This window comes from Gallus gallus, chromosome 34 (genome assembly GCF_016699485.2).
Source record: "Gallus gallus isolate bGalGal1 chromosome 34, bGalGal1.mat.broiler.GRCg7b, whole genome shotgun sequence".
Taxonomy (NCBI): Eukaryota; Metazoa; Chordata; class Aves; order Galliformes; family Phasianidae; genus Gallus; species Gallus gallus.
This window is the reverse complement of record NC_052565.1, coordinates 2,785,832-2,794,311: the sequence shown is the minus strand read 5'-3', so window position 1 is coordinate 2,794,311 and position 8,480 is coordinate 2,785,832. Positions and strand designations below refer to the sequence as shown.

At 44.7% G+C, this 8,480-nt stretch overlaps 1 long non-coding RNA gene across 1 annotated transcript in view; it reads left to right on the top strand.

Annotated features, from left to right (window-relative positions):
* Positions 1–52: 52 nt before the first annotated feature.
* The window catches only part of LOC101749099, a 21,808-nt gene continuing 13,380 nt past the window's right edge, over positions 53–8,480 (top strand). Inside the window, exon 1 of the long non-coding RNA XR_003072636.3 lies at positions 53–243. This is a non-coding gene — a long non-coding RNA (uncharacterized LOC101749099). The remainder of the gene's footprint in view (positions 244–8,480) is intronic.

The following is an 8,480-nucleotide window of genomic DNA, read 5'->3' as shown; positions in this document are numbered from 1 at the left end:
GCGGCCAATCAGAGCAGCCGTGCATGCCCCCTTCCTGATGCGGCTCTCTCTCAGAAGCAGGGGTGTTGGTGCCGCGCCGCGCCGCGCCTTGGTTCCCGGAGCAGCTCGGCAGGCATCGCTCCTCGGTGCGGCTCTGGGAGCCACCGCGGCCGTCTGTGAGGGGGGGTGGCGGTGAGGAGAGGCGGCCCCGACGGGGCCGCGGTGCAACGCACGGCGCTGGGAGCGGCCCCGGATACCGTTCAGGTACCGCCAGGGACGGTTCCCTCTGCGGGGCGGGCGCGCGGTCCGCGGGTCGGGGTGCGTGCCGGGTGCGTGCCGGCCGATGGCGCACAGGGAGACGTGTGAGTGAGGGTGTGTGTGTGTGGGTGGGGGGGGGAAGGTGTGTGAGAGAGTGTAGTTATTAATTCCCAGTGGATTTCTAACACTCCTCGAGCCGCTCAGTCCCCCCCGGTCAGACCCGCGTTTTCCCTATTTCTTCCAATCTCCTCGCTCGCTCCTCACTGTAATGACCTGAGTGCAGCATTGCTCAAAGCTGAGAATTGATAGACAGAATCTGCGAAGCGATTTGTCTCAGTGTGACTCAGCGCTGTGTGGCGCTGCGTCCCATCTGATGGGTATCCGTGGCCGTGTTTGGGGTGCGTGGCTCATTGTGCAGCTCCTCCTTCCTGTGCAGCTCCACGAGGTGCGGTGGTGTCACAGCTGGGCTGCCTCGTTCCTTTGGAAACAGTCCTGGGATTACAGCTGGACAGAAATGGGCGCCGTTTGAATGTTCAGAGCGGTGCCTTCAGCGGTGAACGTGCTGGAGGTCTTCAATAGCAACAAGATCAGCTGGATTTATGGCACAGATTTTTGGGAGCGATGGTAATAGGTGTGTGTGTGTCAACCAAGAGAAGATCAGTGTGTATGGATCTTGTCTATCAGTGTGCATGCCAGAAGAGTACTAGGAACAACTTATTTAACATATAGCTAGAGATGGAGTGGAATACTCTGAGCCTGGAGACAAACTGGATATAGCTTTTGTCAGAATAACAGTATTTCAGTCTGAAAGCGCAGCATTTCTGTGACCAGCTGCTTGTGTTTCTGCTGTATTGGCCCACAGCGATTCAAACAACACAGAGAAACACAGAAGTGTACTGTAATTCATCATATAAAGTAGAGAACTTTATTCGCTATGAGAACAGATGTACCTTCTTTCTCCTAAATGTGTGCTGCTGCAGCTGATCACCTCAGTGTCAGGTACAAATCTGAACCAAGGTTTTGTGGTTGAACTGAAGCCAGTAGGACGTGTTCACGTGCTGCTGATCCCAGCAGCTTCCTGCAGTGGGTGCAGCTGTATTTAGACACCGTGTGGAATTTGCTGCTCTACATGAAGTTATTTCTCAGTCCTTTTCATAAGAATGTTGCACGCAAAGTTTAAAACCTCAACGTCAGTTTAAAAAACAAAACACTGAAAAACCAGCGCTGTAAAACCTGTGATGTATAGCTCTTGAGAGCAAGCTTAGATTGTTTTTTTAATGCATATGATAGTTGGTTTGATGCTTATGTCTCTTTGCTTGGATTTGAGGAAAAGTCTTTTACAGTGGTGGTGGTGAGGCACTGGAACGGGTTGCCCAGAGATGCGGTTGATGCTCCCGTCCCTTTGTCATCAGTGAAATGTTGAATCATAGAACAGCTTGGGTTGAAAAGGACCACAATGATCATCGAGTTTCAACCCCCCTGCCACAGGCAGGGTCGCCAACCATGAGCCCAGGCTGCCCAGAGCCACATCCAGCCTGGCCTTGAATGCCTCCAGGGATGGGGCATCCACAGCCTCCTTGGGCAACCTGTTCCAGTGCGTCACCACCCTCCGAGTGAAAAATTGATTGAAGATTGTGATTCCGTACCTGGCTGTCAGTCCAGTGTAATGTGGACTAGTGTTTACATTTATAGACTGCATCCAAAATAGGAACTGAATGCAGTGTGTGTGCAGCAGAAGCCTGCGCAGGAAGCTGGGCCAGCGAGAATGCAGGGCATTCGATGGCAGCCCTGGACAGCAGCACAGCAAGCAGTATGTTTTGAATGTAGTTAATTTCCTAATGAAATGCCAGGCAGTAATCATCAAGCAGACCTGTAATGACTTCTCTTTCTGACGCCTGATGTTAGTAGCTGTGTTGTAGTTTTGATCAAGTGTGCCAAAGACCCGGGACCTACAACACAGTAAGAAAGGCAGGCATGGAAGGAGTTTGTATTCCTTCTATATAGTATATAGATAAATAGACAAGGCAAAGTCAGAATGAAATTTTAATCCTAAATGTATTTGTAAGTGATGGTGGTAGTGCTGCCTGTAATTAAGCTTGCTTCATGTTTCCCGTTATAAGACCCTGTTTTCAGTGGTGTCTAAGTTGGCCGAATTTGAACTGTTTGGGCTGAAACTTTCCGTGCTGAATGTCTGCTTCAGATGAATTGGTTTAGAAAGATTAAACAAAAAAATGGTTTCATTGCTTCTGGGAATGAAATCAAGAGAAAAATATTTTCTTTTGCTGTGCCAAGTTAATTTTGGTATTTCCTGGGTTTTGAGTGCTTGGGTCTGTAGCCTTGATGATTTTATGAATGTACGTTTGTTTCCTTCAGAAAAGGAAAGTAATAATAATGCCTACATACATACATTCAGATAACTAAAGAGTGTTTAAGTTGATGTGAAAACTGTAAACAATTAAGTTGCGTAAGAAACAATCAATATATATAGTATATATAGTAATATAGTTTGTCAGTGATAGACACTTTGGTCCTCCCTGCTTTTAGTAACACCCATGTGGTGTCCAGGATATGTGGAAACATTGCTGGAGCCTTTGGGGCCCTATTATATATGTGTTTATTCTATTCCCAATTGTTTTTTTTCCTTTTTATCTCCATGCCTGTTGGTTACTTCTGACTATAACTGAGAGCTGATGTAGTCCTACAAACAAACCTTTGCATTCTGTTCATGCTGGAGGAGCTGAAGCAGGGGAAGAAAGTAATTATCAACTCTTCCCTAAATGTCAGTCACTACCAGGGGAAGTCAATCTGGTATATGGCATCTAAGAGAAACTACATGGATACCTGTTATGAAGGAGAGATGCTGTCTGTAAGCACTGTTTGTGTCACATTGCCACCTAAATGACGATGTGATCCTAAAAGGAGCCCTCAAGCTCCCTTCCCATACCCAGGTTATGTAGATACTGGTGGTGCTAAGAACTTTAACTTCATTTGCTGGCTTTTACAGTAGGTGATTATTTACTGTTTGTTTGTCCTTGCTCCCCTATCCAAACTATTTCAGTGAGTTTTATCTTCTGGCAAGACAGAGTTTGTAGTTGAGGTTTGGTTGAAAAAATGAAGGATTGCAAACAAGAGCTGTGGTAGATTGCAGTCTGGAAAAGAAAAAAGTCCTGGGGGACTCTTGCATTGTAGCTCCTAAAGGCCTCCGAGTGCTTCTGGGGCTGTATCCTTTAACCTGGACTAGAGAAGAGTCTTTGAAGTTCCTACGGTTTGATTGGGAAGGGAGACAGAGGATGAAGGCGGTGAGGCACAGAAGTGAAAAGCTCCATTCAGTGTTATGTATCTGCTCATGGCAGTGATAGGTTTTTCCCTTCTGTGTGAGGTGAAGAGACAGGCTGGTTGTAGAGCTGTGCTGGGTGACTGGTTGCTGAACTCATCTGAAAAAAATCAGTCTGTTTCACAAACAGGAGAAAACAAAGAGTAGTTGGAGAACGCCGGTGTATGTGCATATGGCGTTGTCCTGCAGGACAAAGAGGTGCTCAGGCTTGCGACTGTCCTGGAAACTGTTCCAATAATGGAAATGTAGTGACTTCTGAGCTAACGTGGATGAGATTGCTGTCATGAACACCCTCCTGTGGAAGGGCTCTACCCAGCAGCTAACAAGCTTGGCCCCGTAATGTCTCTGAACTCGATCCCTCCGAAATGGGAGCGGTGGTATACAGTGACAGGGAAGTTGTCTGCACAGCATTTCTCTTGAAATGACTCCCACTCGCTCTGTTCCTAATCGATGTGTACGTTCTTCCACATGAGATTTCAGTGGATGCAGTATGTTCCTTCACTTCGTCCCCTGAATGGGTGTTGACGTGCTATGAAACAGCTGCCTTGCTCTGCTCTGGAGGTAGGTGCTCTTTCAGAGGCTGAAGTAACTCCTGCCAACATCCGGCTTGTCTTATTAACCTGTTGGGATTGCTCCAGACCAAGTTACAGAGGACTGCTGTGTTATGTGGCAAATGATCTGGAAAAGGTATTTTATTGTTTACGTGGAATTACACTTGCAACTTGTATCTGTAATAGCCATCAGACCTTGCTGTACAGCTTTTGTTCGCAAGGGAATATTGAAGCCGTTCTGTACCTTCCTTGGTTGAGGTTCAAATGCGTAGGTGGAAATCTGATTACTGAAAAAGAGCCTTAAGAAATCAGGCTGTCTTCAGGATTGTTTCTTGGAAGAAGGATGGCAGCAGGGCCAGTGTGAGAGTAAGTGTGGAGAAGCGGTCAGTATGCGGTGGTGTTACTTTCCCAGCTGCGCAGTGGGCTTTTCTGTAGTGTGTAGCTTCTTGCACAGCAATGACCTTTCATTCTTATTTCTGCAGTCCCCGAAGTATGCGTGATCTGGAATTGTGCAGTAATGTGAGTAATACCTGAAATCTCGTTATGGGCTTCCAAAGGAAGTCCTATGTTTGGACATCCGGTTGTATCTTTCTAGGAAAACCTGTTGTTCATCATCCTTTCTGGAAAGTGGCTTTGGAAAGGTATATTGGCAGAGAGAATTTACAGTATTATTTTAAGACACTTAATAAACCATAGTGTTCCTTTATTACAGTGTAAAGCGGTGTCAGTTTTGAGTTTTATAATGCATTTAAGTGCAGTTGTGGCCTTCATGAATATAATACCAATGATTATATGAGAAGGGCACTGCGTAAGCTGAAGATGAGTTGAGGTTGGACATTACACACTGATTTCCCAAGAGGACTCCTTCAGAGCCTGGAGAAGTAATTTCAATAGTCATCTCTTTTCATTGTAAGCTAATTACTAAATATTGTAGCTGCTTAATATAGTATGTAATTTGTTCACTTATTTGTGGTTATGTTCCCAGAATGGGGGATAAAATTGAATTGGAGTATTTGAATATTTGAGTATTGGGATTAAAAAGAAAATTTGAGTCAAGAAATGAGATGATACTACTTTGCTAGCTTAAGAAACAGGCCAGATAGGGAAATGGTGTGTTTGTAGCTGCTTTGAAAAAACTTTTCCACTCTGCTGTACCTGGTGCTGTTGTGCTTAGAGTGTGAAGATAAAATGTGAAAGGTTGAAGTTAGTTGCATGTAAATAATTTGTGTGCCTTATGGACGTCGTGCAGTAGCTTAAGAGCGTTGTGAATGGAAGGTTTTCTATGAGCGTAGGTGGTAATTGCAGTGTGGAAGGATACAAATGGTGACTTCAGCCGTGTGGGGCCCAGAGGTGGAAGTCATCACTCCTGGAAGCAGGAAAGGGAAGTGAGACTGAGTCAATCAGGAGAGCAGCAAAACTGTGACTGTCTGATACTCTAGTTTGTAGGAAGGGAAAAGGCGTTGGTTGTGCCAAGGGCACAAGGCCTGTAGTTAGGTTTGTAAGTGCAGCATCCTCCCTGTCTGTCAAGCTGCTTCTGATGCAGTCATGGTCTCTTGGATCCCAGGAGTGCATGACAAGGTCCTGTTCTGGAGCACTGATTTCATTTGCTTCCAACAGGTGCTTCATGAGGTTTATGAACTGTTTTTCTTAACTCCATCAAACTAGGGTTTGACTTACTGGGTGCTGGTTTTACAGTTTTAGAACTTGTGCAGCATAAAAAAAAAAAAAATGACGCTTTTTCCGTGACATCCTCATTACACGTGAACTGCAGTGTCTTACATAGTACAGCTGCAAGGTTCCTTTTGAAAGTAACGATCCCCAGCTCATACCTATGAGAAAATCAAAGCAAACATTTAGCCCTTGCTGGGATCCATTACACAGTAAGGAAAACCTTCCACTCTGCTGAATGCGGTCTCTTACTTGGTTCTTAAGACTGGGGAGATAGAGAGGTAAGTAATGATCAACCTGGTTTCTTCTCCTCTTCCTCCTTTTCCCATGAGAGCTCTGTAGAACTCACCAGGTCTGGCATGGCAGAAGCATTCTGGAGCTCAGCAGTGCTTTTCCTTTGCTCTGAGTAATGCTCTTGTACTTCTCAGCTGGCTACCCAAGGCAGCTCTGCTCTGCTGGGTATTACTGGGCATATCTACTTCTGTTCTGTAATTGTTGTGTTTCTTCTGGTATAATGAGACAAAGCAGGTTGTTATCTTAGAGTCACGGTTTGTTCACCTCCTATGTTTTTCTTGCAGGAGAAACATGTACGCGGTTGTCACGGGGAGCTGATGGTCAGGCTGTGATACTCAGCTAAAAACTGCTCATCAGAAGTGCTAACATGCAGAATTTGCAGTGCTGCATGCCTGTAGTTGGTAGGAATAAGAGGTGAAGAAGTCTCTCAAGTGTTAATATTCATTGTGCTAGATGGGTGCAAATGGGCAGCTGTGTTCCCAGGAGACAGTCATGTTGCAGGGGCATTGAAACAGCTTCTGAAAGAGTAGCTGAGACAGAGAGGTGCTTCTTGAGGACGAAGTTGTCTGTAGACTTCTGGAGATGCTAAAGTGGGCAATGGGCTTCCCTTCTTTTTAATCACTGATTTTTAAAAGCAGCCCTGGAAATACATTGTACTGATTTAAATTGCTGATATGAGGAGCTTCTGTCCATTATGAGGAAAAAAAGCTTAAACTTCAAAACCTGATGCTGAGTTGCAGTTTAGATTTTTCTCTCCAAATATCCCAGACTCAAGTATTTCTTGCCAGGAAATATTCTTCTGCTTAATTTCAGATGCCATATTGTTAACGTAAAGCAGAATTTGAATGTGAAATGATGCAAAAGGTCCTCGCTTTCATGATTGCTGGATAGCTGCTCCCTGTACAGTTCTCTGTATATGGTTGAACACGTGGGGCCTGTTAATCGAACTAATCAACAGCATGCTTGAACAGTGGGACGTTTTTAACCTTGGTAATTCATCTTGCCCTTCTCAAAGAAAGGAGGAGACGAAGGATGTTTTGCACTGCACCTGTTTCTGGTTCTTCAGGGTGCAATGAGTGTAGCCAGTATCCAGAGACAGGGCTGGATGGAGTAGTACAGCCTTCAGAGCACGTTGGTGTTTTTCATTTTTGTGAAGGTTTGGTTTTTTTCCTGACTGAAATCACAATGCAGTGCTGCACTCACACAGCTCATCTTTTTGGATCGTTGCGTCTCACTTTAAATAGTGAGGTTTGAAAACTGAACTGGGAGTAGTCCAACAAGTTTATTCTCTTAGGCCATTGCATTGAAAGCATTTAACAGCTAGCAGGAGCAGGACCAACAGTGTATCATACTTGTGCAAAAAGAGGGAACTAGGAAGTGAGCAGCAACTTACTGCTTTTTTTGTTCTGTTCTTTGGTCAGCACAGAGGAACACAACAGATCTCCTTAGGAGCCTGTGTTAGATTTCTCATTATGACTACAACTTCTGGGACATCCTTAGTAAATCAAAGTCATTTCTGAATTACCTGAGCACAAAAAAAAAAAACAAAAAAAAACGAACCGGAACATAAAGTTGACAGCGGTGAGGTTTTCTTTCTGCGTTCACCTCCCTCAGAAACAGCTGAAGGGATTTTAGAAGACTTTCCGAAGATATCCCCCTTTGCACATAGGGCAGAGTTAAACAGAAGAAAAACTTAGTAAATCTACTACAACTCACTGTGTTTTGACAGCTTTTGTCTCTTCCTTATTGCAGTAGTTTGTGCATGTGTTTAGTTGGTACCAGTATTTCATGGATAACTGCTCTTAACACAGGTTTTACAAAAGGTTGGTTGCCATTCATTATTTCCCAGGGTGAGGAGTGTGCTGTTAGGCAGAGGTCAGAATGTGCAGCCATGGCTTGGGAGCATTTTCTCGCTGAAGTCAAAACCTGAGGAGTGAGCCATGGGCTGAAGGACTCTGATTGGAATATTGATGTGAATCGTGGCTGTGGGAAGGAAGAATGGGGAGAGGGAGCAACTAAGCACACATTCACAATAACAGACAGCAACAAAAACCCCGTAAAAGCAGATGTATTTCATTAAGAACATATAAAAAAAAAAAGGGCGAAAGGAACGAAGATGGCTAATATTTCCACAGGTGATTTTTTTCTATTGGCCTTCTGTCCCCAGATGGAAGACATTCTGTCCCAGCAGCTTAATCAAGAGTTCAGGAGTTTACGGAAAGGTTGGAATGAGGTTCAGTTTCTCCGTATTTTGGTGAAACTGTGCAATAACTGTTTTCATTTGACTGTCTCTGTGACACGTGTGCACACCCGGGTTGGATTTGGCAGAGAAAGAGTTAACAGCAAACTGTACCTCCCTTTCCTGCCCTTTGAATGGGCCCTAATGATTCTGTGCT